The following is a 26,076-nucleotide window of genomic DNA, read 5'->3' on the forward strand; positions in this document are numbered from 1 at the left end:
CCAAATCTCATCCTCCCTGTGTTGAATGAAGTGTTTATCCTCCACCAAGGACTGATCAGCCTAAACATAACCCTGCTGAGATTTGCCAGGCTAGAGGAGGCAGAGGGTCCTGGGCTCAGCCAGAGTGAGCCCTGCCAGGCTGATGTCCTCTCACCTTCCCTGTGTGCCTTGTGCTCAGGGGGGACACAAATGCAGCTCTGTAGCACCCACGGAGGGAGGGAGGGTGCTGCTGATGCTGTGTTGGCTGCACCAGTGCCCTGCAGCCACTGAAGGTGGCTCTGACCCTACCTGCTCTCCCCCTGTTTAAGTCCCACCTTCTCCCCTTTCTGTCCTCACTTGAGATTTCCCCAGGACTGCTCTTACACCTTAGAGCCAAGCAGATTTTCAGTCCAGGAGAGAAAGCAGACACTGAATACAAAATATCTGTGCCCAGTGCTGTAAACTAAATGGTCCCATTTTCTATTTTAACAGGGATCAGTGTCTCTCTTTGGAACAGAGAGCTGAGATGGAGAGATAGACATTGCCTTCCTCCCCTCCCCTGGCCTTCTCAGCTTGATGTTCCTATGAATTCTCTCACTCAGGCCCTGCTGTTTGGGTCTCTTCTCTCTTTTTTCCCCCCTGCCATTATTTCGGGTGGTTACTCATCCCATTTGACTCCCCCCAGGGTGTCACCAGGCTGCTGCCAAAAGCTCTTCTGTTTCCTCTCCTGTTGTGTTCACTCTTTCTCTTCTTTTAACTTTTAATCTCAGCCCTCTGTGAGGTGTGCTGAACAGTCACGATGAAGCATTCAGGATGTTAGAAAGTAAACTGCTGGAAGGGGTCAGCCAGAGCAGAAACCAATAAAGCACAAGAGGGAGGTTTGATATGTACGAACAAAGCAATTGGTAATGATGTGAAATAGTTGGGTCAAACAAGGGCTGTGCACAAGTGAAAAGATTCACCTCCAAACACCTGAAAAGTTTACCTAACCTGTTTCTCCTTGACAGGAGTTGGTCTGCTGCTGTGAACCATTGCTAACAGCTTTATACCCTGCTTTATTTGCACATCTCAACACCCACATGAGCGTCTGGCCATCACCAGCAGGGTGGATTCTTTCTTCAAAAGGAACTCCTTAAATCCTATAAGCCTCCTGTTTCCTTTTCTTTTCTATTCATTGCTGCTTATTACCTGAAAGGTGTGATTTCAGACTAGGTTTCCAATATCCTCTCTTAGCTCCAGTAAAGCCATTGAATTCAAAGAGGTGGCCTCTGATATATGGGATTGTTCAGTGGAAAGGCGGCCTTGTCAAGATCCTACTTAGTCAGAGAACAATCAGATTCTACAGCTCCTACTAGAGAGGGCAAAATTCCCAATTTGCCAGGCAGGGGAGGTTTGCTTACAAGTGGAAGATGTTTTTTTTAGATGGATTGCAGGTCTGAATTCCCCAGATTGACCCAGGAGAAGGTGGGGAGAAAACAAACAAACAAACAGAAAGAGAGAAGGGAAAAAGAAGAATCAGCTGTCAGTTTGGATTAACCCATTTTCATGCATGGGAAAAACCAAGGTTTTTTAAAAAAGAAAATGAAAACAAATAGGAGACATTTTGGGCACAGCATTTTCAGACTGTCTTCTCCCCTTTCCTCTCTTGTGAGGGCACAGCAGTGCAAGAGGGAATGTATTTTTCCTCCTTTTACACTTGCAAGACAAGGCCCTTTTCTGGCTTTGCTCTTGGTCAGGGGAAATATTTTCATGAAATTTCCTCAGAAAGTAGGGAAGTCCCTGTTGGTCCCTGCTGTCTCTGTGTTGGGGCTGATCTCCTCTGAGGAAGTGTTCTGGCATTTCCAGAGTGGCTGAGCTACACTGACCTGAAGGGAACAAAATTCCGAGAGCCTGGCTCAGATGGCAAATTGGACAGGACTTTTCCCTTCTCTGGGAAGGCAGCCAGACTTCCAGCTGCAGCCTGGGCCACCTCAGAGCAGACCTGGAGGGCACCTTCCTAGACCTCAGTGAGAGCAGCCTTTATTAAAAGGAGAATTACAATATTAATAGGAAAATTATTTTGCTGCTAATGACAAAGAACTCAGTTTCTTCATACTTGGACACAGTTATATTCCCAACTATGCCAATCTCAATATTATCTCAGATGGATACTTGCTCCCAGGAGGCCCTTAGGGGAGTGACCTTATATCCCTCTACCTTTGATAAACCACTGCCTGCATGCATATAAATCAATTAACACCATCAGCTTATGCTAATTTTGAATTTAGATGACATGCTGGAAATAAACAGGGGTGTTTATGCTTGTCTAGAAAGAGACCACAATAACAATCTCATTTCTTCCCCAATGTACACACACAAATACCCAAACCCAGAGCACATGCACATCAGGATGTGGAAAACCCTGACTTCAAGGAGCCTTCATTTAGCTGCTTGTGCTCTCTCTGTTTTCTAGGGCAGTTTGGACAAACAGAGCAGCCAAAATAACACCGTGCAACATATAAATATCCCTTGTCAGCCATTTGCTTTCTGGTTTGCTGCTGTGCCATTCCCATTTTTGCTTTTGTTGTTGTTCTGGTATTGCTTTCTTTAATTTAGGGTATTCTGAGGGATGCGATGCTACCAGACTAGGAAGAAAAAAAGATATTTAGAAGTGGAAGAAAATTACGCTGTTCATGAATACAGCTTCCTTTTTATCACATCCTGACTATCCACAAGAAATAGCAGATCCCACCTTCCCCCCACCCCACCACAGAGCATGACTTACTGGTATTGATGGTCAAGAGCCATGGCTGCAGGGTTGGGTCCAGACAACAGCAGCTGGGAACACATCCAGGAGGGAGACGGAGCCTCAAGACACGGAGGATGATCAAAGGAGCCCCAACAGCCTTTGTGATCAGCCCAAATGACAATTTCCCTCTTCACCTCTCCCCTGGCTGTCAGGTGAATGGTTCATAGATGGTGGCCAAGCCACAGCAAGCAGGCACACAAGGAGCTCTAAGGCCCTCCAAGCTCATCAGCAAAAGCTCCTTGTGCTTCCTTCTGGAGGACTTTTCCCTGCCCAGGCTCTGTCTGTGTCTGGACAGTGAATGGAGTATGAGGGTGCTATTTGTAGAGCAAAACACATCAGTATATGACACATTTTAGTGCAAGACATGCAGAACTGTGTGCTGAGAATCTATTCTCTGCCATTGACATATCTCCATGATAAACATATTCATGAACCAGGGGTAATTTTTATCTCTGATTAAAGCTGTAAGCAGGCACAACTCGTTCTCAGTTGACAGCTCTGGGCAAGGAATGGATATGGCAGAATTGTCTAAAATACAAGTCAAGTTAATTTCCTTGGATCCTGCAATTCTCATCAACATGGGCATTTTCTGACGATCTGATTTACTTACCAGCAGTGCCCAGCCTTCTATGCCAAGGCAAAGAAAAACAGAGGACATATGCTGAAAAATTTGTAACATGGTCCCCTAATCAAGTCCTGGCTCCATCCTGTATCCTGTTATAAATTGTAATCTACATTGTGTCTACTGTACACATGTCATTATTCTTTCCTCCACTCTGCCTGATTGCATTTAAATACTTTTTTTAAGTCATTATTGGTTATCCTATTATTTATATGTTGCTTGGTTTGCTGGTTATCTCCTTTTCTTTTTAGCAGAGAGACCCAAGGTTACTTTTATTCCTCATCTCCTAGGAGCCAATTAATTTCCAGCATCCCCCAATGCCATCCCAATAAATAGAGGCTGCTGTAGCCATATTTCCTTTCAGAGGGAGACCAGGAGTCTGAGCCAGTTCTGAATCCAGTCTTAGCTCTACTCCATGGCTGAGATGTTCAGAGGATGGTCTCAGCTGATACCCTGTCTGTTCACTTGATTACTGTGTGTGCTGCTTTCCTCGTTGCTTTTCTATTGCATTAGGAATATCTACATAACACTTTCACTCCCAGCCCAAAGAGTCCCCATTTCTGAGCAGTATTACAGTGAAAATATCCATGGTTGGAGAGGGAAAGGTGAGGAGAGTTTATATTTTTAGTGGGTTTTTAGTTATTTTTAATTTTTTTGCCATAGACTTTTCTTTTCCTTTGTGGAGACTCCTGACTACCTCCTTATAAATCCACAAAATACCCTTAAAATTATTCATCTTTCATTTAAAACTGCTGAGGGCTAAACTGGCCCCTGTGAGGTCTGGAGTGAGGAATTAAAACACCATGGCAGCTTTCATGGGACTAGGTGTCCTAAAAAGAGAGACAGGCACAGGCACACCCTGGGCACAGCCCCTCCATGAATGACAGAACTCCAGCCCTCCTAAATATCCTCAGTAAGTCTCCCTAAGAGTTTTAGGGAGACATCATATTCCTTTACAACTGGGCAGCCCAGCAAGCAGCTCCCTTGCTGCCTGGGGGCAGAAGAGCAGCGCCCGTGTCAGGCACACACAGAAAAGAGGTTTTTTAGGGTGACAAAGCCATGGAGAAGCAGAATTTATGGTGGTCCCTGCCCTCATACCTCTCTGTGCTCTGTGCCTTGTCGTGTTTTGCTGCTGTCCCCTTTCGGAGTGGGGGAAGGTGGGGCTGTGCAGGTGGCTGCTCTCCCCAGGACAGGCAGAGGGATGTGGCTGGAAGCTGGCCCACGCCATCCCAGCTGGTGGCACTGCTTCCTCCTGCAGGGCCAGGCAGGTGCCTGGATGCTGGCAAAGGGGGAGGGCAGGGATCAAGCACAAGCCAAGGTCACCATTGCTAGCAGTGATGCAAGGGAGAAATGCATCACGGGCAGTGGGGACCATGCTCTGTGCTGAGCCCTGGGGCAGCTCAGAGAGGATGCTGTGAGTGTGGGGCTACCCAGCTACAGACACAAAACTGAGATTTTCTCTCCTTGAGAAACAGGGGGAAAACAAGGCATCCTTCAGGCAGCAAGAAGCTGTTCAGATCAGACTTCTAGAGGGAAGGCAACGAGGTCTGACATGGGCAAAAAACATATAATGAAGGATAAAGTGCAAAACCTTGCTGGCCAACGGCAAGAAAACCCTCTGTTTGTGAATCCAATAGGCGTGTGACACATACATGGTGGTAATAGTTGAGACATCCCATCTGGCACTACTGATTAATCAAGTGCCTCTAAACCGAGGAAACCTCCGAAAATATCCACCAAGAGCTGAGAGTGTGAGAGAAAGTAAGACAACTCCAACTGTGTCGGCAGAGGCTGTGCTTGATGCTAACAGGTGGTGATGAACGTTGCGTGGTTTGGAGCTCACAGGGGAACAGGAATCTGAAAGATCAAGTATCATTCCAAAACACTGACAGGCTTTGGGATCTCAACCTTCAGGCCTGAGGTCTTCCAGGACAGAGCAGAACATGAAAACAGGGAGAGGAAATGAAGAGATTTGCTCCAGTTCAGCATTTCAAGAACTCTTCATTATAAATAGTTAAAAAATAAATTAGTAGCTCACTTGATACATCAACATTCTTGAGAATGAGGAACAATACAAAATCTGCTTTTGTTCAGATCTTAGACCAGTGTTCAGGCTCCTCTCCCTGCTATCAGTAGTACCTTGCATCCTTTACACATTAAGTTGCAATGACACCTGTACCCATACCCTGTACAAATGTTGATTGGCAGGATGAAGACTGGCAAACGTAGGATCTACAAGTGATTTATGAATGCAATTCAGTGGCTCCTGTTTATAAACAGCCTGGTTTGCTGAATTTCTGTATGCATCATTCCTGCAAAGATACACGCAGGTCTCGGGTGCTCTGCATGCAGCAAGAAATCTGCAAGGCACCAAGGAAGTGAAAGGGGAGAGGTGGAGTAAATGAAATAGAAGCTCTGGAGAGGAGGATATTTGTTTCCCTGAAGTTCAGCAATGGAAGGAACTCACTGGCCTGGCAAGCCTGGATGCTGCCACAGAAAAACACTTTTGGGCTGCCTCAGCACTGTGCCCAATATCCTCAGCACTTATACACCCTGTTCTTCTTCTCAAGCACAGAACTACCTTGGAAACAGTTTATCCCTCTCCCATCCAGTATTAAGCAGTAATATTAACCAGCCAAAGCTTTGCTGTTGAACCCAAATAAAATGTGATCAGAATCTGGGTCGATGAAGATCTGGAGGGGGAACTGGACAGAGCAGAGAAGAATTCATTTTCTTTTTCCATTGTGTCAGAACAAACCCTATGAAAAGAGGATGGTGCAGCTTTAATAATAAAAAAAAATAGAAAGAAGGAAAAGAAAGAAAAAAAGAAAGAAAGGTGCCTCAGTTGTCTCGGCAGCTGATCAACAAAGGAGCAGTCGTGAGCTGTAACCTCTTGGAGCTGCAGTCTGGAACATGACACATGTCAGGCTATGATAAATGGTGCGGAGTGTGTGCAATTTCAAGCGCAATGCCCTTGAGATGCTCAGGACCCCGATCGCAAATGTTATTGTTAAATTAAACCTTAAAGGAAGGATTGGGAAGGGGAGGGGTGGGTTTGTGCGTGTGTGCGTGTGTGTATGTGTGCATTTATTTTTATATATATATATCTATGGATGTATGAAATGCACAGAAGAGAAGGGGAAAATGGCAAGGTGAGGAGAGAATAACTTTATATTTCTTTTAATTGAATTGTGCGTCTTCTAGGTCTGGTTGAGCTATGGGAGAACTTCAGGCAGGGTTTTTCTATCCTACAGGCATTTTATTACTTTTGCTCCATCACAATTTGATAGCTAGAGATCAGCTAAAGTAGGCAGGTGCAAGATTGGAAAACAGGTAAATAAATAAATAAACCCACGCCACAGATGTGCAGTTTCTCCAGCTCAAGTGTTCTGCATCCAGGTACCTTTGAATCCAAATGAGTGAAGTTTCAGAGAGTGCTGATTTTTGGGAGCTACCGGTCTCTGAGGGCTTGTTTGTTGGCTGGGTTGTTGTTTGATGGCGTGTGTTTGTTCTTTCTGAGACAAATACTCACTCTTAAAAGCTGTTCTGAGAAAGTGGCAATGTTTACATCCACATCTCACCGTGGGGAGAGCAGGGACTGAATTTTGCAAGTCCTCCAGGCAGATTTCATCCCCAGCCTGCAAGAAAGGCCCCGACGTGCAGCTCATTGCTTCTGTGGTGTCAGTGTCCTTTTTCCTGAGGTTTTGAAATGGGAGTGGGGACAGAGGCAGTGAACTGTGCTTTAGACAAGCAATTGTAGTAGAGTGAGTGGTCAAGGGGTGTGGAACAATAAGGAAGAAACAAAACAACCTCTCCCACATGCTGAATAACCTTTTGCCAGGAGAGGTGGCAGGGAGAGCTCCACAAGCCTCACCCTCTGAATTTTGCATCACGTGGAGAGCAGGGACTGGATCTCCCAGGATCTCACCTCTGCAGCTTCCAGGTGCTTCCTTGCTCCCTCTAAAAAGGTGACAACCAACATGCTCCTGCCCTGAGGCTGTCTCTGGTAACTCTGGACCTGGTCTTGAATCTGTTCCTCTCTCCCCTTCCTTCTGCTGCCTATTTTACATCTTCCATCTTTCCCATATGCAGATTGAGCCTCCAGTTCGAAACTGGCACAGATTCCTCAGAAGTCCTCTCTCCACTTTCTCCCTTTCCACCCTCCCTTCCCCACCACATCCATGCTAAGTGCAATCAGTGGAGGCAGTGCAGGAAACACAGTGGAGAAGGGAGCTGTGCAAACGAGGGGGAGGACACAGAGTGGGTGAGGTACGGGGTGGGGGAGCTGGAAAGTGTTCAAGGGGAAATGCTTGCATGGCTCGCATAATTGAAGGGAAGAAAGAGGCAATAAGCAGCACAAACCCTCCACTGGAAAAGGAGATGGGAAAAGCCTTTAGATTGTGATGGAAAGTAAGTTCAAACAAACAGTAAAAGGTAACAAAGGACTAGTGGTGACTCATTTAACAAGATATATTGTTTGTTCTAATCTTTACCAGCTTCAGGACAAACCCACTGGTTGGGAATGACCAGCATAAGAGACCTCCATGACCTATTTAAAACACTTTGGACAAGGAAAACAGGTAGCAGAGATCTGGCTGCACCAGCAGAAATCCATCTGCTTATTGCTCCTCGTTGCCTCCATAGTGACTCATTGTCCATTAAAACCTTCAGAGTGTCAAGACAGTATTAAAACCAAGGCTCAGATCTGGAAAATATAACATATTCAAAGAGCACATTAGATACCAAAGTACACAGATTATTATTTTTAGATGCATCTTATGAACATCCTACAGCTTGTTTTTTACTTTTTGGCTACTGTTGCCTAGCGTCCAGGAAAAGTCAAGTCCTTTTTTGGTTCTTTGGAACATTTTCCCCATGTTTCTTGTTATTAAAGAAAATAAACATTAGACAAAAGCAGACTTTATTGTATCTATAAATAATTCAATGCAGATGGATTCATGGAAAATACCAGCAGGAAAATTTTCCAGTATAAAGAAAGAAAGGGAATAGTCTAAGGTTAGATGGTGAGGAAACAGAGTGAAGCACTAAGAAACTACAAGATGTGATGAGAAGAATAGACACGAACAAGAAAGTAACTAATAAAGATACCTTGCAAAGACAACTCAATCTCTTTAAAAAGTTTGTATCCTTTAATTATGAGCTTCCTGCTACCAAGGAAAAGAAGGCATTTGCCATGTGTCTTGGGAGGATACCAGAGACTTATATTTAATCATCTCTCATACTGATGTTCTGCTTCTCCTAACTTTTCCTTTTGGGGACAACTGGCAGGTGATGATAATGTTGAGATGATTATTTAATGATGTATCCTTCCTTTATGACCTATCACAGGATCCTTTGGACTTAGAAGCCCGTGTGGATGGATGCCTGAAAACTTGTTGATATTCAATGTTCTGTCTCATTCTAGTAGAACACCTGTTGTATTACAACATGGAAGGTTATATGAAATGAACATTGAAAAAAGAACTTGGCCTGTAGGTAGGAGAAGCTGGTGAAGAAATGAGTGGTGGGAAGGAATAAGAGCATTTTTAGGAGGAATGAAACATGTTTGCTTGATTGCAAACAGCCATTTCTAAGCCACCAATTTTTGCTGATGTTGCACCAGAAAAGCCTTCCTTGAGGTATTGCTTCTGCCAAGCAAAGTGGAATAAAAGCCTGTTAAGAACTCAGCTGGAGTCATTGAAGCAAACATAAAGCAAAAACCTGAGTTATATGGGATCCCTCCCTGCACCATGTAAGACACATGAGGCCTCTTTGTCCAGTCACTGCTTGGACAGGGATTATGTTTTTGTGATGTGCCTTGGCTTTTGTATCTGTGCATAACCAAAAGGCAGTGGGCACTGAAGTGGAAGGGAGAGGGGCTGTAAACCAGGTCTGTGACAGGAGCTGAACGTGTCTCTGCTCCCTGGGAGTGCTTTTGGGAAAGGTGCTGCAGCACTGAGCTATCTCCTGCAAGCACAGGGCATCAGGGGAGGGAGACAGGGAGGTTTCCAGGGAAGAGAACCACCCACCCACCGGCAGGAAGAAAGGTTTACTTCAGACATTAGAGAAACAGAAGTAGAAGCACAGGGAGAAATCTTCTTCTTGCCATTCTGCTGCTTTGCCACATGCTGGGGGAGCAGCACATTGTTCTCCAGCTGAACAATGCCCAGTTCCCACCACATGCAAAGGGAAAAGAATGTGAGCTTTGCTGTGCTTTATTATCAACTTGTGCAGTGCAGAGATAACTGCACAGGCTGCTCGGTCCCCGAAAAGCAAAGATGAATTTTGATCAAAATTGGATTACAGGGCATTTCATTTCTACTTAAGAATGGTTCTGAATTGGTTTCCCATTTACTCAATATCCACAAAAATAACAAAATAAAAACTGTCAAGGCAGAATAATGCTGCTGAAAAGAAAAAATAAAGCTCAAAAATTTGCCGAAAAATAATTGGACTGAAACAGCTCCAAGTCAGATTAGCATTAAATCTCCTTAAGAATGATGAAGACTCTTGCAACCAAAGGCAAGATATTTCATTAGGCTGATTCTGCATATTTAATTTTCAGTGTGCCAATTTAATGTAATATTTTTTTGTTATCAGGGACCGTTCTTGCTTGATATATAATAATGACATTGCATTTGGTTTAAAAGTAGAAGTCCACAATCAAGGCAATCACAGACTATTAAGTGCTCAGTCAAGTCCCAATCAAATTGTGTTCAAATGGGTTAAAGGGAGATGGTCAGAGCTGCCAATCCCAAAATACAGTCCAGCCCTTCAGCCCATCCTGTGGCCAAAGGAATAGCACTCTCTTGACTTCAGCAGACTCTGTGATGGAAAATATTTCTGTCCAAAACAAAATTGGCCTGTAATCTGGGTAAGCTATTCAGAGCAAACAGTGGCAAATTTAGCCTTTTCTCCTGTTCACAAATCACCCATGTACGGACTTGGTTGTTTTAATGCCTTTGCATGTATTTGTCTGACAAATACTAAATATAGAAATAGCTCAGCAGCCTGGTGACATTGATTATATTTTGTATTATCTACGGTAGATTGTGGTATATGACTGGTCCTTTAGGTTACACTGCAATTTAGCCATAGAGCAAATATGTTAAAATACCAGTGTAAAATGTACTAAATCAGATCCTCATGAATTTTAAAGCTTGGAGTCTGAAGCTCTTCCTCAATCTGTTTACCAAATCAGTGCTGCTGCTCTCAAATTAAAGTGCAGTGCCCCATAAGCAAGATCAGGCTTATGAGCCATCATAAACCCACTTTGCACTTGCAAATGGCAGCTGATTCAGCTGTAACCTGAAAGCAGCTTTTGGGACCAGAGTATTAAACATTTCCAGAAGTTTCTTACCACTGTCAACCTTCTAGACTCTTTCAAAATCCTCCGGCAAGCCAGGATGAGTTCTGAGTTGAGTGAAGTGTCTGTCCTCAGCAGGCACCTATTGAAATGCAACAGCAATGTCCCCTTTGTTTTAAAATGTTTGTTTTATAACAACACGTGTCTATAAATGTGTGTGTGTTTGTGAAGGGATTGATTAAAAATAACGTCATACTGAAAAGAAGAAAATCTGCATTTTTGCCAAACAGTAGAAATGTTGTGTGTGAGGGTCAGATGTGGAGGCAAATTCCACTTCAAGGGTTGAAGGCTCAGTGTGATGGCACAGAGACCAATGTCAGTGTTTGCTACTCTGAGCCTGATTTTGTCAGAAATTGCTGCTTAAGGACCTCAAGTTTCACCTCTCCATGGAGGACATAATGCTCATCTTATGGTTTAATCTTTTTTCTGGTGCCAAAAGGGCAGAGCCAGGGCTGTAAATGTCTCCAAAACCAGACTAGAGAGGACTGAAGGATGCCCATAGCCACAGGCTGCCCAGAGAAACTGTGGATGCCACTTTCCTGACAGTGTTCAAGCCAGGTTGGATGGGGCTCTGAGCAATCTGGTCTCGTGGAAGGTGTCCCTGCCAATTCCAGGGAGGTTGGGCTGGGTGATTTTTGGAGGTCGCTTTGAACTCAGATCTCTCTCTGTGAGATGACTGAAGGATATCCATACATTCCTTATGCCCTGACTGGACATTCAGCCAAGAGAATATTTGTTCTAAAGTTACACAAAACCTATTTATTACCTGTGAGAGATCTGATCCTCAAGTATGTGCCAGGGAAAGGAAAGTATTCCCTGGGTCATGTTGTCTCCTCTTGTCTCAGATGTTTTGCAGTATTTCTCTCCAAGAAGAAAACTTTTCTTGCTGATATGCCAGTCTCTTGAAAAGAAAAAAAGAAAAAAAAAAACCAAAAAGACAAAAATTCCCCTTCTGCCGACATTCCCTTCTGAGTCTGGGAACCTCTATTGTCTTTTCTCTGGTAATAAATGATAATAATTAAAGGCAAATACACAATAATTAGTCACACTAGGTTTATCCATCTGGCATACCTGTATCTCATCACTGTGTCTTTGAAACAGATGACAAGCACCATATTGCACAACATCCTGCTAATGGGTCTGAGCAGGGAAAAAGAAGGTAAAAGGGTTACCACAACAAAAAAAAAAAGAAAGTAAAGAAAGTTAAAGAAAAAAAAAAGGGTTAGCAACAGGGACTGGCATTATAAACACTATAGAACACTTTAAAAAATAGTGGTGGCTGACTGTTAAGTTATAAACCACTTAGTGGCAGATGGGTTTTTGACTAGGGGTCAGGAAAACATGGAAATATGCAGCCCTTGGCTTAAACTACCTCCTCCTTAAAATACCTGTACCTGACATACCTACTGTTGAAATATTTCCTGGAAGATTTTAGCTGGGCATGCAGATGGATGAGGAAAACGAGCCATTCTAAAAGCTAACTGAAAATTTGGTTTTGTTCTGAGGATAAGACACTACAGATACAGTAATCAGCTATTTTGGTCCCTCTTCTCTAGGCTGATTGATGCACACCAGGAGTCTCTCCATTGCTATCAGGGCTGCCTGAGAGAAGGCAGAGGAAAATTAATACAGCAAAGAATTTTCAACAAATATTTACTTCTTTTTTAAAAAATGATCATACAAGTCTGGCATTTGATTTCTGGGAACTTGTGAGAAGCAGAGATTTACTTGTATAAATAATCACAGGGAGCCAATTTCAGTCACATGTATTCAGATTTCGATTAAACCTCCACAAGTGCTTCAACTCCCTTTCAAAGGAAAAGCAGACCCTGGCATGCTCTGAGAGCTGATTGTCTGGTTGTAATGATTTTTGGGTTGCAGTGCAGTCATGCCCAAGACACCCTCTGTGGAGCTGGGCCCAGCTATGTTACCTAGCTGCACAAAAACAAAGAAAACAAACAAAGGCAGTGCCTGACCAAAAGCCTCCACAACCTTGGTGTAAGATGAACATCAAGCACAAAAGTAATTTTGTGCTTCCTCAGGTCTAACCTGCCTGAGCCTTGCAGAGTTGATAGCTGAAAGCTACCAGATGGTAGTCTCTAAAGCAATAATATTAATTTTTAAAATAGTCTATAATAGATTCTGAGGTAAAAAAAAAAAAAGTCATTTGTAATTTACACCGACTCACCCATCCAAGCTTCAAGACAAAATCTTCCTTCATAAACATCAAGCTGCCCTGTCACTCACACTCTGTGAAGATTTGTACCTGGCTGGCATTTAGGGAACCTCTCAATTCTTTGCAGTGAAGGTGTTATTGAGCTGAAACTCACCATAAGCCATGGGTGGTTGATGTGATGCCAGCAGCTGTACTGTCCTCTGTTGAATATCCCAGTCTCAGGAAGAGAATATCCATGACCCTGGCCAAACTTCTCTGCACTCAGGCAATGCATCCAGGTGTTTGTAAAAATGGTAATGGCAAATTGTTTCATTTTCATGTAGTTCTTGTGCATTAGGATCTCTGATCATACAGGAAGATAAAGAAAATAATGAAAAGGGTGAAGGGAGGTTCTACAGGTGAAGCTCCCCTAACACCTCTTACTAACTCTATCCCTGACTCTATTAACATAGGGAATGCATCATTAAACGAGTGGGGAGAACTGATTTTTTTTATTTTTATACACCCGGAGCTTATCTTGAAGAACATTGACTCCCAGATGCATTTCAGCCCAGCTAAGGCCACTGGCATACATCACACACAATAAGCTGTGATGATCTTGCAGTAGTCCGGAAATGCAAAAAATTTGCATTGGTCTACAAATGAATTGTCTCCCTCAATCTGGGAACAACCACGAGGCTCTGGGATGGGGAACTTACATCAAACCAGAGCAAAACCCTGGAGTTTGTCATTAATTCTTCCTAGGTAAATTAACTGGGCACAAGCTTTTCAAAATACTTCCTGTACATATTTTCTATACAAAGAGACCTTCTCTTGTTTGTTTCTCTCTTCCTCTGGACAGTCCCTAGTGATGGTTTTCACAGCTCTTATGGAAGCAGCTCATTGTTCTGCAGAGACTTAATTAAAGTGTACTTCCACGTGAAATTAGGCTATTGTATTTATTTAATCTTTATGGTAATTGCTGTAGAAGGGCTGTGACTGTCTGCATCCTACTTTCACACCCACGTCCCTCCCCACCCCATGGCCACCACTCCCTGAAGGAAATGGCAAGTTGTTCTGCCCTGGTTGAACTCCTCATCTGCTCAAGTGATGCATTTGAACTTTAACCCACAGACAGCAATATTTGCTCACCATGCCAGCGTTGTTCAGAGGCTTAAGGTGTGCTGGAATTGCTCTGCAGAGAGAAATGTGTTCCTGGTTTTCTTCTCCCAGGTATCGGCTGATACTGCATTGACTTCTTACAGCTGTACTGACCCATTAGCAGAGCTCATGTGGTATTTCACATTTTCTGTGCCAGTCCATAGGTCTTTCCTGGGCTGAATTTCATCTTGAAACTGTGCACTCCATTGTCACGGGAAAGCTCTTTCTTAAAATTAAAAACTAAATGTCTATGAGTCCAGCTTAATTACCTGAAATGTTAAAGATACAATGTCAGTGAACATACAATTGCCAGGTATTATTTGTGCCCAAATATTATCCAAGCAAAGTGTAAAGTAAATCTCTGGCTCTTGGTTGCTCTTGTGGAGGGTTGGGAGGAATTGTTTTAATTTGTTTTCAGAACATTTCTACAGGGAGATGGATCTGTTTTCCAAAGAGATGTTGGCAAATTGAAAACAACATCAGGTTTCATTGAGTCCACTGTGCCTGGAAACGGATGAGTAGAACTGCAGTGAGAAATAAAAATCAAATAAATGTAATTAAAGCCTCCAAATGGTCTGATGCCAACGTGATTGGCATTTTTTTATTTTGTCCTCAAACACTGAGCTCCCAAAAAGCTTTTGTCCTGAGATGCACCAGCAGACAGGTGATCTGCCCCCCTCTCAGACCATACCTAAAGATCAAGTCTGACTCAAGAGAGTCACATCACAGGAAGAGGAAAATTGAGGTCTCTGGCTCATCACTGTAAAGATGAAATTGCATTTTCTGTCATACTCTAACATCCTGTTTAAATTACTGTTGCTGCAATCCTCTCACATACAGAGAGAGGACTCACTTTTAACATAATTTTTCAGATTGGTTGCATAAAGCACAAGAATCAGATTATAATCCAAAACATTTCCGGAAATTCTCTCCTCTCTCTTCTGCCAGGTATGTATTTTATGCAATTGATAACCTCCACTTTGTTTCCATATGAACTGACTACTCTCTTTCATTCTGTCCCACAGGGCTCTGTGCTGGCCCTGGTGCTTCTGAAGCTCTGAATTGGCTTCCTCTTCTAAATCAGCATGAGGAGTGAATTATTATTGCAACATCACATCACTATCACTCAGATTCACTTTGATTTATCTGCAGGCTGATCCCAACAGCTCAGCTCTGCTTTCTTGCGGGGTTGATGCAGCTATTGTTTCAAATCTGGTGGTAGGGACACGGTATCTGTGCTCTTTCTTTGCAGTTTGCCTTTCTGGGTGGTGGGCTGTGTAACTCCATCCTGACATAAGGGACATGTCCACCACTTTGGAAGAAGATATGAGAAACCACTTGCTAGGCAAAAATGAAATAATTCTTCTCCACTGCACTGCAAAAGCTTTAACTTAATCCTTTGGCCACAGAGAATTGGTTCAACTCGAGGTTTTATAGCCATTCAAAACTTTTTTAGTGTTAACCCTGACTATTCCTCTTCTCCATGTAACTATCTGATGACTGCATAGATCCCACTGAAGTCTGACTCTGGGGAAATTTTCCCACAAAATTAACTTTTCTGACACTTTAAGTCCTGAGCTAATACTTCTTTTTCTGTTTAATTTTTTTGTTGCAATAACAACAACAAGACAGAGAAAGAATAATTCATCACTTCTGAAGAGGCAAAATATTCAAATATCTGGAAGCTCTAGATGGGGTTTGAGGATGACCCTTCATAGGTGCTGTGTTTGCACGTCAAATGAGGCATATTCCACTCTGAGGTCTTCCCATCTTAGGAAAACACCAGATTTAGTAGATACCTAAAACAACCAAAGGTGCTAAAAAATGAGTAATCTGCTCTTTTGCTTGTTTTTCCCTGGAACAGGCCCAGTTTTTAGTAAAGGGAATGTTTGTGGGACTTCAATTTGCCTTGGTTTTGCTCCATAGCTGTGACCTCAGCTATCTGCAGTCTGTTCCTACACAGTCCCCCTCTTGCAGGTCTAGAAAATGGAATGAGCTCAGCAACTCAAATGAGCTTCCACCTGCCAAGGTGGAAAGAGCCCCTCCCAAGTATATCTCCTCAGACCCCCACCCAATTTGGAATTCTTTCTTTTCTACAAGGCCTCCTCTCCTCAGAGAATTGCTCTTTTATTGAGCTTATTTTTGGACTCCAAAAGGGCTGTCAGGAAAGGCAGTTCTCTTTGATGCAAACTGGCGTGTTGTACCTACAGGAGTGTGGGGAATGCATCTGAGGGGATGTTTGATCTTCCATGACTATCTCTTACAATTCCCTTTTTTATGTGGTTTATATACACTCCACGTGTGTCCAGGCACTGCAGCACCAAGGGCTGATCTCACAACATGGCTGTGTTTAAACTGGCCAGTGTTATCCTTCAAGCCCTGAAAAAATCCATGGGGCCACACCTCACAGGGCCTAAAGGGAAGAAACCAGGAAAAAAAAACCAAAACAAAAAGCCCAGCGACTATGAACGGGCAGAAACTTCAGCTCCATTATCACTCCCCTTCATCTGCTCAAAAACCCTCGCTGCAGGGGTTGTCATGGTGATGCAGGTTTGACCTCTCACTTTTTACTCTTCCAGGAGCTAAAAAGGTAAAAATGAGCCATTCTGTCTCTAATGAAAATCAACCTTCCTCAGTCAAAGGACGCCGAATTGCTTTTTCCCTTTGTCAAACCCGAATGTTTCCATAGGCGACGCAGAGATGCATTAATAACCAGCACTGGCATCAAGGAGCATCTGTGGGATGTGGCAGTGGCCGTGGTGGATGGGGCTCAGCAGGAATGGTCCATCCCCAAGTTTCCTGGAAGTCACGAGGTGCCCCATTCCCCATCTCCCCTTTGCTGCCTCTCTGCAGCCAGCTCCTCACTCAGCCACTTCAGCGTGGGGCTCGTGCCTGTGGCAGCTCTAGGGCAGAAAAATCAAACTATTGATTGAACTGTGTGGCAGCCTCATAAGGCATTATTAGCAGCCTGCTATAAGCAGGACCAGGAAGGGTAAAACCATTTATTTTTATTAATATTCTTGAGAGCTTGGCTTTAGCAAGCCTGCCATTTCCCTGCACTGGCAGCAAAGTCAGTGCACTATCTCCTTGTCCCTGGATGAAGCTGGCAATGCACATGGAGGTCCTTCTGTTTGTGTGAGGGGTGGCCTAATGTATTGGGATGGAGCCCTTGCCTGAACTATGAGCCAAAGTAATCTCCTTCTGTTGATTACTATTGAATCTAAGTCCTCTGCTTTGATAACCAAATCCTTCCCTTCTTGCTCATTCCCCCATATAGTCTCTCCTCCCACCACTTTCACGCAGTGCCAGGGTAGCTTGACATGTGAAACTAGCATGACTTCAAATCAAATATTCAGGTTAACGACAAACTGGCCTTGAATGAAACATTTGAAGAACCTCTGATGCAAATTCCCTTAACACAGCTCCATCAAATCTCTTCCTGCATGAGACTCTCTCTACCAGTTCTACCTTAAACAAGAGCTACTGAATTTATTTGACGGAATCAAAACAACCAAAGGTATATATATAAATACACACACACACATATATATATTTTGCATATGTGTGTGTATTTATGTATGTCATATATATATAAAGCGTCAGCCTTAAAATCCTACTAAACTGCAACTGAAGTCTAGAGTCATCTAAAGTTCAAATATTTCCCATGATTTTGGTATGAAAGGTTCTGGGAACAAGTGTTTCTGGATGATATACCAATGTAGAAAGTCCTCACAGCTCCAAATAACCGGAATTCAGCTCTTCTCTAAATGCCATTGTCCTCAAACCAAGGACCACCTCTCTGAAGATCCTTCACTCACACATCTCTGTTCCACTTTTCCCTCCTTACAGATGAATCTTTAGTAAAATGGTTTCAACAGACAGGGTCTTTCCTCCCACCCCATGTGCACTCCCCAAACCTCAGACACACTCCAGTGCCTGGGCCATCACCCTCAAAGGTTTTGTGCCTGAACCCCTGAGATGCTTCAGCAGAATGAAGGCAATTCTGCTTCCCATATGCTCCAGAAGCAGAGCTGTGCTGAAAACCACGTTCCTCCATGCCCAAGGCTATCACTCAGACCCAGCCATGGGACCTTCTTGTACCTTCCCTTTTGCTCCTTTGCAAACCAGCAATACTCATTGAGGCACCTCCTCCTTGCCCACCATCTCAATATGTAACTTCAAGTGTTTTGAGAGCTGAAGAATATGGGCAGCCCCTGCCATGACCCACCTTTCTCCTTTGCCAGCCTCCCAGGTGTGTGCAGACCTTCCTCTCCTCATCAGACACAGCAGCCTGGGCTGTCCCTGTCACAGGGCTCGTGCTGCACCTCTTGCTCATTTCTGGAAACAGCCACAGACTTTCCCTTGGAATCCATCTCCTCCTCCAGCTCCAGCAGTGACCATCTCCACAAGAGTCACCATTGCTCCTGATTCCTTCAGAGGAGGCACATCAGCAAGGGACACAGTAGACTGCTTCTTGCTGTCAGCAAGGAGACCATGATGCCCTGAATTATGAAAACAGACAGTATTAATGACAACACTTTACGAGTATCCTGTTGAAGGGCATCCCACAGGTTAATTATACCTGTGAAACTTTTCCTTTACAACAGTACAGCCCAGTGAGTCTGATTTGCCTTTATAAAATGTGGCTGTCATATTCTATGCAAGCCATTTCTCTAGCACAAACAGGCATTCTCTAAGATAAAGCAATATTTTCTCACACATATCCTTTTGTCTTAATTTCAGTTACACCAAAAGCAAATCCACCTCTACTTAGACTTACTTTGGGGTGAGAGGGATTGAAGTAAATAGTGTCCTGATCCCATTGTATTTTATATTGTAACACTCTGGAAATGAGTGGATGTTATGAAGGTGTTCATTTCTGTATATTTATGCTCAGAAGTTCAGCCCTGAAATGCAAATTAAAAAGAACTTACCACTTTTTCTCTCTCTCTGTTATCCTGCATTTTCCACAGCTTGAAAGATATAAGTCATTAGATAAATGACTGCCAGTGGAATGCTATATCTGCAATGTAAACTATGAAGACAAAATCCATAACAACAACAAAAAACTAACGCCTCCCTCAGAGAAAAGTTCTGCTTTTCACATTTAAATGTACTAGTTATCAGTTATTCCTGTTCACAGGGCATTAAAATACATGCTGTTTCCTAAGCACTGGTGCAGCTCTAACTAGACTCAAGCTTGGAGCTAAAATAGAACATTTTTTACCAAGCAGTATAATGTAAAACTGTTGTCTAAACATCTCTCCTCCTTACTCAGTCTTTCTCCAGAGAATCCTGCTTTTTCTTTATAGCACCATCACTTATGTCTTTGTTTATTAGTGGAATGAACTTGTCAGTAATCCTCTTCCCACCAGCCAACCTTTGTCCCAGCTCCCTACGTGCTCATCTCTCCAGCTTGGATGGGACACAATGGAGAGAGCTCCTGCCAAAGTTTCAACATCAGCTGCTCAGGCTGCTGCAGGGCGAGGAGGTCACCCCTGCATCCCGAGCCCAGAGGTCACTGTGGGACCAGCAGACACTGACCAGGGCTGGACCAGAGCTCTGGGGTCCAGAAGGGCACTGTGAGGTGGAAGGGATCCTACAGGGTGCCCTGAACACACAGCCATGGACCCAACCCAGGCATGGGATGGGGAGAGGTGTCTGATGGAATTGCCAGAACAGACAGATTCCATGTGGGATTCCATGCTGGGCTGGGCTATAAGGTGCTGCCACAATGCTGGAAACAACTTTAATGCCCCAAATCCCTGGGATATGAGGGTGATTCTCGAATTCCAGTACTCATCTTCTGAGGTCGCCACTCTAATTCATCAGTTTAACCCATAAAGGACTCACCCTGCAGCTGCTCCGTCCTTCAAAAAAAAAGTTTATCCCCTCCAATACTTTGTTTTTAACTCTACTTCTTTTCAAGGCTGCGAGGATACTCGAGTCTTAGTCCTGCCAGAGATTTCCTTCTGTGATTTTTAGGTAAACCAGCTGGGGAAATTAGAGACAAATAATGTCACTGGAGCTGGAGCAGATTGGCAGCGGAGCCCCCGTGAACGGCTCCTCTCCAACGGGGGGATTCGCTGTGAGAGTCACTCACTGTGGGTTGAGAAGTTCTGTGTGTCAGCTGATCCATGGCAACTGTCTGTCCATGGCAAATGTGAGATAGTTTAAGGGAGTTTAATCCTTTTTCTTTGCCAGTCCACATGATGAGTTCGTGCGGGGTGGTTGGTACACAGTAAATTCACACCGTAATTTACTGTGCACTAATTTCCCAAAGCTTTTAATTTCACAGTGTCTCAGTTTCCTCATCTGTAAAAGAGAGATAATAAATACTTTCCTTTCTGGCAGGAGTGCTCGAGATCCTTCAGCAGTAAACATAAAAGGAAATGTTTTAAAATAGTTACTTACAGAAACTTAATTTTTGGTGTAAACAGTTATTTATGTCTGATCTTATACTACAACAGCATGAGACTAGTTGGAGAAGCAAATAAAATTTGAAAAGTAAATAACTTCTATTAAAACAACTAGGATACTGGCCACAATGTTATTTGTATACAACTGGAATTGCAAATATTTTTTAAAGCTTTCTGTTTCAATCCATCTGTGACTCCTTATAAAGGGAAGAAAACTAAAATGATGTATTTAACATAAAGGTGCACTAGACTGTTTTCTTTAAAAAGAAGCAACATGTGTCAAGAAGGCCTAAACCTTGTATGTCTCAGGAGGCCCTAAACTTCTTTTTGAGCGAGTGATGCATGATCAGACCCAGAAAACAGCGTGGTTTTATTTCAGATTTTTCTAGACTGCAATAGCCCAAGGGTATGTGCTATAAACTGGAGGAGTTGAAGGAGACCTGTTTTTAAGAGGAACGTGGTTAGGTTTCTGTTTCTGATTGGAATGTTTGTTTTAAACTTTTCTTTTAGGGGAATATTTCAAAACCAGTCACAGTTTCAATGATGACTAAATTCACATGGCAATCCCAGTCCCTGGGAGTTGTCCCATTCTTTCTGGTACAGCTGAGACTTCAAGAAAGGAAAATTTGCCTTTAAAAATTATTCTTCGTGCTGAAATTATGAGTATAGTATTAAAATCTAAAGACTGTGGAGGTCAGGAAACAAAATGAAAATCAGGAACTTTTTTTCATTAGCACCCATATACGGAAAATTCAGATTAACATATAAAAAGGAAACACTTGAAACTTGTGTATATGGATATAAGACTCCTTTTTTCCCCCCTCAGCTGCTGAAGGAAACTTTTAGATCTGCTCCTGCTCTAGTAACAAAGCAGTTTAAATTGAAAACGCGTTCCATTTCTTCCTTTTCTAATTCTTCAGGTATTTCTGAGTGATATTTCACACAGGCAAAGAACAGCTAATTCCAATCAGCGGTTGCCTCCTTGAGAGAGGTACAACGAGGTGCAAGTCAGCTCTGCTCCGTTCCGTGGTACTCAACTGCCATCCACTGGAGGAGAGAGGCAGAGGCAGGAGATCTTCCCAACTATTTAAATCACTGCAAAAATAAAAACGAAAGTATGAACTTGGGCCGTACTTCACTTATTTATCTGTTCTCTTGTGTCTCCCTAACATGAAGCACAATTGAAGTTAGTAAGTCAGAAAATACGACTGACAAGAAAATCCTTTCTCTTTCTTGACCAAGGAAATGCAGTAGTGACTGTCCTTAAGCACTGTCTATAAATCAAATAATTCTTAATAGCCATATGAAGAGAAAGAAAAGGAAAGAAATGAAGGAAAACTATGGTTTTAAGATAAAAACACTGTTTGATCCAGTTTAGGGTATTCTTAGAGCACAGTGTTTTACACTAGAAAGCACATAGGAATCTCCTTTAGTATACTTATGTAAATGTTAAGTTCTCAAAATATCACTGATTAAATAAAAACCAGTTACAATAAAAGACTCTAAGTTTTGACTGTAACAAGAGTAACAGCAGAAAACAGGCTGGCTGTTTTCTGACAAGGGATCTTGTCCATCTGCCCGACATTTTGATGCCTCAGCTGACTTGAATTAGGAGAGAATAACTTGGAAGATTTTTGAGTGCATCCAGCCCCGAGTCAAGAGAGTCCTCTGAAGCGCTGACTTATATTGCGTAAGATCGTGCTGGGAGCTCCCGGTTGTGCTCTTGATGGCTTTATTAGAAACACAGTGGAGGACCTGTGAGCTGTAAAAACCATGAGAGCTTCAACACCTGACCCCCCCCCCAATTTGCAAGGCACAGAAACATTTGGGTGCAAGGCAGAAAAAAAAATCGCTGAGAACGCTTCACCACTCCCAGTACCTCCCGTCACCGCGCCCTTTCCTCCCAAAGACGCGCCTCCCATGCAACACATGTTGGGGTGAACTTTTACTCCTTGGAAAATAGGATGACACAGCTCCCCATGCAGATGGCAGAGGACATTTCCCTCGGATTCCCACAGCTCCACCCAGAGGGATGCCGTGTTTGATAAGGTTGAGATCCTCGGCACCCTGAGATCGAGCTTCTCGTTCCTGGTGAGGCCCTTGACAGCTGAGATGGGCGGCTCTTGTTCCACTGTCACTCTTCATCACTCCCAGGGAGAGCAGGGCTGCAAGGATGGGTGGAAATACCCTTCAGTGCCTTCCCTCCTGCAGGAGCCTGACTCGTGCTTGACTCATGCTCTGCAGACACCACAGTCCTCGCGTAGACAAAATCCTACCAACCCAGAGGTTTAGTTTGCCTGGCTAAAGGCTGCAGGATTTGACCTCTGGAAGCTCATGCTAAGTCCTCGCAGCTCTGATTTTGAGTTTAAGCTTTGGCCTGGAATAACAATGACTGTGAGGGAAGCAATAGGTTAGGAGCTGGGTTAAGCGATACCTGCTTCTTGCCAGAAAGTCACACTGTACTCAAGCAACTTCTGTCCTCATTTTCCTTAAAATAAATATATAAAGATGTTCAAACTTCCTATCTGAGCTGCAATAATGAAAATCATGTGCACATTAATTTGTACAGGGGTCACCGAGTCTCCCCAGCTCAACGGTTTTCAAACAGAGTGCGTAGCAAGCCCATAAAACATTTATTTTTCATAATTTATGAAGCATTACATATTGTGAGTCCACAATGCCAGCTGACGTAATACGTGATAAATTTGAAATAACAAAACATTTCTCATGTATTTTCCTCCCGATGTGAGAATGTGGGACATAAATTTAAAAGAAAGTTCCCTTAGAAGACAAAAGCAAGGCAAGAGAAAAGACTGCTCTTAAATCAATAAATACTTATATTACACCAATTTATTGAGCCATTCCCCCACTCCAAGGCTGTGGCTCCCAGCTTTTTGAAGCCTCTTGCTAGCCCTGCTTCAAAGCTGGAATGAAAGGCTGCCGGGGTGGGTCACTGGTGCCCCCCATGAGCCGCGGGGGTGGCGGCGATGCCGCAGCTGCCAGTGCTGGCCTGTCCCTCCACGGCCACCAGCACGGGCTCCCAGCACAGCTGCTCCCTGTCCTGAGCCTGGAAAAACCTACCCAGGAACGGTGACAGGCAGCAGGGCACAAAATCAATACCGTGTAAAGGTAATTTTCCTCCGTAACAATTATCGTCCCTGTATTCCCGGGGAAGAGTAGCAGTGAAAGGCTTTGCACTTTTGAAGATAACTTTCTAGTGCTAATTTAGCAGGCATGCAAATATGTAATTGCAGGATTATAATACAGAGCACAGAGCACTGCAGAAAACACTTAAAACTCACCTATGTGGTTCTGAAAGCCAACTGATAAATTCTCATATTACAGGAAACACCTTACAGGCTGAAGGTTGAGACTCTCAGCATCTGTAAAATTGCCAAGTGGCTCCAACCAAGCACTGAGGATCTGGTGCTCAGCACTATTTGGTTTCATTTTATCTTGTTTTGTTCAATTCAGCACACCAAAGCAGTATCTGCTTCAAGAAAATGCTGCAATCCAAGGAAGGCAAAAAAATGTGGAAGTTATTTGAATGCATGATGTAGAACAGGAGTGAAGGACAGAGCAGGGTAAAGAGGTTCACGGACTTGGTCTGGTGTCAGTACTCTGTTTTATAAACAAACACAAAAATATTTAAAGGTTGTAAAAAGGTGGCTTTGCAATAAAATAATGATCTTTCCTTTTAAGTTCAGCTTTTAGATTTGTGGAGATCGATTAAACTTTACACCAGAAGCCCAAATGAGAGAAAAAAAAAATTAAAATTCATATGAAAAATACCCAACAGGGATGATGTGAAGTTCAGTGTGTTAGAAGTCAGTTTTCCCAGGAAAAGACAGAGCACATCCACCACAGCCAGGCACGCAGGGACATCTACTGGCAGAGCAGCCAGACCTGGCCTGAATGAGTACAAAAATCTCATTTTACACAAAAAACCCATCGGTTTTAGTGACAGCGGAAGATTTTGGCTGATCTACTAAGAGGAACATGTACAGAAAAGGGAGAAAAAGACACTGGCTTGTCCCAGGGGTGAAATTAGGCTTTTGCACAACACATCTCAGGGTGGTGTGTCCTTAGCTCAGCAATCCTGAGTAAAGCAAAACCATGCCCGTGGTGGGGATGCTGGGCACTCAGTCAGTCTCACCCTTCCCAACACTATTCCTGCACCCCTCTCCTGCTGATTTGGCCCTGTGCACAGGGGAAGCAAGGCTCAGGTGTCACCACAGAGCTCTCCTGCATTAGCCTTGGGGACAGCAGTGAGGTTTGGCTGCTGTTTCCTCCCTCTGTCCCAGCAGCAAATACCCCAGGCAAAACACTCCCAGAAGTAAAAGGCTCCTTGCCTCCTCTCTGCCCTTTAATATGACCACAGGAGACAAGGCACATTTAATCCCTTCTGGAAAGATGTGTGCACCAGACTGATGAGATAGAGCAGGAACCAGCCTGGCCCCAACATTTCAAACATTGCCTACCCTTCTTGAGACAGGGTGAGGATCAGAAGCCAGGCAGTCTTACTGTAAAAAGATAAGAAGTGTTTGTTTTTCTCATCTCCAGATCAAGACAAATTTCTCAACTCCTTGTAGGAGTCCTGATTCTATAACTCATAAATGGAAATAAGTGTCTTTCTCCCCACCCCCACCCATGGCATCTTCTCCACATACTGTTTTCTGCCCTCAGGGTATCTGTTCTATACTTCCAAAAAAAGTCCATCTGGTTATTTTACTGTAACACACTTACCAGAACTGTAATATCATAGAAAAAACATTTGAAAAGGACCTCTGGAGGTTTCTAGGCCAGCCTCCTGCTTCTTGGAGCTTCATTAACATCATCCAGATCAGACCAGGGATGCTTTTTGTGTAGGTGATCCCTGAAAGTCACCAAGGAGAGAAATCCCACCACTGCCCTGAATGACGTGTCCTAGTGTGGTACTGCATGCCAGGTGAAGAAGTTTAAACCTAGTTTTAGACATAAGATATTAGTCTTGAAGTGAAGCACTCATCCTTAGTAGCTGAACATTGTTCAGCAATATTGAAATTCCAGCCTGTACCTGGATTTCAAAACCACCCATTGGGTTATTTACATTTCAGTTTTAGTTCAAACCATCTTTCCCTCCAGCACAGATCCTCAGAAAGGCCACAACTGGACTAAGTCCAGATTTCTAACACACCTCCACCAAGCAATGGGGGAATAAAAAGGTTGAGAGGGGTTGACAGATCAGGCAGGAGCTGGGAAACAAGGGACCATAGTGATGTACACTGACAGTGACATGGAGACCTCAGATGGGACTCCTAGAAATACCATGGACATTTCTACCTTGAAGTCCTTCATGCACCCTAAATATACTCACTTTTACTTTGATTACACAGGGCTTTCAGCATTTTTAGGCTCTTCCCAACAGCATCTGCTAAAATCCAGCTAAGTGTTTCTTTAGAAGTAAAGCACCTACAGAATCTTTCTCTTAGCTGACATTATGAAATCAGAAAATGATACATATTATTGCATTTTTTTCCAGTTATATACTTCATTTAAAACACTTCACCTGCTTTTATTTTTTCTTTCCTTTTTTTCCCAGTCATT

The 26,076-nt window shown here is 43.4% G+C and overlaps 1 long non-coding RNA gene across 1 annotated transcript; it reads right to left on the bottom strand.

The window, feature by feature from the left end:
* Positions 1–4,546: 4,546 nt before the first annotated feature.
* On the bottom strand, positions 4,547–24,932 carry LOC134558694 (uncharacterized). Its single transcript, XR_010082394.1, has 9 exons — positions 23,793–24,932; positions 20,175–22,882; positions 19,925–20,065; positions 18,852–18,978; positions 18,300–18,573; positions 14,063–14,340; positions 11,522–13,273; positions 10,750–10,837; positions 4,547–8,094 (listed from the first exon to the last, which is right to left on the bottom strand). It is a non-coding gene; the product is annotated as an uncharacterized LOC134558694 (long non-coding RNA).
* Positions 24,933–26,076: the final 1,144 nt, after the last annotated feature.

This window comes from Prinia subflava, chromosome 15 (genome assembly GCF_021018805.1).
Source record: "Prinia subflava isolate CZ2003 ecotype Zambia chromosome 15, Cam_Psub_1.2, whole genome shotgun sequence".
Taxonomy (NCBI): domain Eukaryota; kingdom Metazoa; phylum Chordata; class Aves; order Passeriformes; family Cisticolidae; genus Prinia; species Prinia subflava.